Source organism: Limulus polyphemus, unplaced genomic scaffold (assembly GCF_000517525.1).
Source record: "Limulus polyphemus unplaced genomic scaffold, Limulus_polyphemus-2.1.2 Scaffold3929, whole genome shotgun sequence".
Classification (NCBI taxonomy): Eukaryota; Metazoa; Arthropoda; class Merostomata; order Xiphosura; family Limulidae; genus Limulus; species Limulus polyphemus.
In genome coordinates this window covers 1-2,763 of record NW_013669539.1, presented here as the reverse complement: position 1 = coordinate 2,763, position 2,763 = coordinate 1, and the positions used below count along the sequence as shown (strand labels likewise).

General features: G+C 33.7%; 1 protein-coding gene across 2 annotated transcripts in view; it reads right to left on the bottom strand.

Annotated features, from left to right (window-relative positions):
• Window positions 1-904, bottom strand: part of LOC106470299 (glutathione S-transferase 1-like) — a 12,710-nt gene extending 11,806 nt beyond the window's left edge. Inside the window, exon 1 of one of the 2 annotated variants that reach the window (XM_013930843.2) lies at window positions 812-904. The gene's annotated coding sequence lies outside the window, so the exon portion shown is untranslated. The remainder of the gene's footprint in view (window positions 1-811) is intronic. The other variant, XM_013930844.2, reaches the window with a different exon arrangement.
• Window positions 905-2,763: the final 1,859 nt, after the last annotated feature.

The window sequence follows — 2,763 nt, the reverse complement described above, 5'->3', positions numbered from 1 at the left end:
TAATAAAAGTACTACTAATATTTCGTTTCTTATTAAGGCTACAACTCATTTACTCCTTAAGGCTGAAAGTTAAGGCGCTAAGGCTTGGTTTAAGAAGCAACACTGGAGCAGACCATAGTCAAATTTCCACACTACGTTTTTACATCACAGTAATAAAAGTACTACTAATATTTCGTTTCTTAATTAAGGCTACAACTCATTTACTCCTTAAGGCTGAAAGTTAAGGCGCTAAGGCTTGGTTTAAGAAGCAACACTGGAGCAGACCATAGTCAAATTTCCACACTACGTTTTTACATCACAATGTCATAATAAACAGATATGAGTAACGTAAGATTGTGACAGACGATGCACTGACAGTGGCATACACAGAAATCATTTTTGGCTTGATTTTTTTTGGTCTACCTACTGAACTTTAATACCGAAAAACTAAGTCTCTTTCAAGGCTAGAGTTTCTAAGACGTCCTTACGTTTCGCTCAGTATTTTTTTTTTAAGATCATAATAATTTAATACAAGTTCATGCGTTGAACTACACTTGTTTAGTTGTACAAATTAAGAATCTGTGCGAGTAGGCTTAGTACTAGTACTAACGGAATGAGTAGTAGCACTCACTAGCCCTAGTAGCAGTATCTTGCATATTTTTAAGAAACGTCTAAAATTAAACTGATGTTTGTAATAGTAATAACACTAAACAACATAGGAAGGTACAAGGTTATTACCATATTTACAAACAGGTATAATAAATAATTGAAAATATTACGTGTAATTTTCCAGAATTACAAATAGCAACCACAACCTGGAAAACAAACTCACCCTTCGGTAACACAAAGTTATGTCGCGATGCGTCTTTCCCGGCTTTGTCGTAAGTTGTTATGAGTAGAGTACAGCTGGAAACGGACAAGTCCATGATCGCGTCAGCTCGAGGGAGTTTACATTTCTCGAACGTAGATGAAGTGCCTCGGCATTTTTTTTACTTAACAACTGTAATGCATCGCAGTTTCTCACCTGGCACAAGTTGCTGTGATATATATTCCCCAGAAATGTTAAGTAATCTTTAATTTCACATACTCATGTTTTAGTAATTCACTTGCAATTACTATATCTTGCATTCTCTTACGTTCTACAGATATGATGTTTTCTTATTAATATCTTGTTAATGTTTCAGTTATTTTTCTTGCTATCACTTAATATTATTATTCTTACTTGTAATATAATTTCAATACTAATTACTCCCTCTTATTCTAACTCAGAGTGTAAATGTTTGTAATTATTATTTTTTCCCCATTTCTAACGATCTTTATGACAATTTCTATCTTTCTGTTTATGGCAAAGTTACTAAGGCTATCAGCCACATTACCTAATTTGGTCAAAAAATTTGTCAGTAGCACCCCTCCACCCAACATCCACGCTTAGAGATTGGCTGTCACTTTTATAATGCACTCATAGCACTCAGAGAATATTTTATGGTTTAGTATGGATTCGAACCCGGCTCGTCAACATCCAAATCCAGAGTCCTATCACAGGGCGTCAAACTTTTTTTTTTTTTTACCTCGTCAACATATTTTTCAAGAAGACACGTGGTGACATAAAGTTTAATAATATTACTTTGGTACTGCCAAAAAAAAAAGAAAGGAAATAACGTTTGAGTTTTTCATCCCGTTAATTTCATCATCACGTGGAAATTTTCCACTCAGTTAACTGCCTACACACAAGCTGTACTCAGTCTAACGTTACTACTTCGGGGAAACTAAACACAACGAAACATAAAACGAAGTATTTCAAAAGTTGATCGAAGTTTATAATCACCAATTTAGGTTATTATACTGTTTTGTTGAAAGGGTCAAGATCTTATCATCTTTCATTTTGTTTTTAATATGTCTAACACTTTATACTTATTAATACTTTCTCCTTCCCCACTCCCACAGACATTGTTTTTTGAGGAGGGCGTATGATGATAAGCTTATTAGTATAAATATATATATATAAGATCTGTTGAAATTTTTCTACCTCTTATTTTCCTTTTATTGATTCCAACGCGTGGAGATTTTCCACTGAGTTAATTCCATACAATACAGAGGACTGAGTACGTTGTATTAAAACGATTTTCAATAAACAAATCAGCGAGTCTCATGAAAACTACAGCCGATATAAAGTTACGATGGAACGGTATGTATCAGAGCTACATTTTTTACATTGTTCGGCGTTGGGTAGGTAGTGTAATGGCACTGAAAACTGTTCGCTTTTGGGAAGGGTAATGTAAATGTAACTGCATTTTCTTACACAAAAATATTCATAAATTCAGACGAGGGATTTAGAACATCCAAGGCGGGGATATCTCTTCTAGAGTAGCACATTCTTTTCAGAAACATAGACTGATGTATTGATTTGAGGAATTTATGATGATTTATTTTGTTTTCAAAGTTCAGACTGGTGTGTTATTATCAGAAATTTAGCCTATTTTATAGTTTCAGAAGATTAGACTGCTGTATCTTGTTAATTGAATGAAACTGGTGTATCTTGTTAATAGAATGAAACTGGTGTAGCTTGTTAATAGAATGAAACTGGTGTATCTTGTTCAGAGAATGAAATTGGTGTATCTTGTTAATAGAATGAAACTGGTGTATCTTGTTCAGAGAATGAAATTGGTGTATCTTGTTAATTGAATGAAACTGGTGTATCTTGTTAATAGAATGAAACTGGTGTATCTTGTTAATAGAATGAAACTGGTGTATCTTGTTAATAGAATGAAACTGGTGTATCTTGTT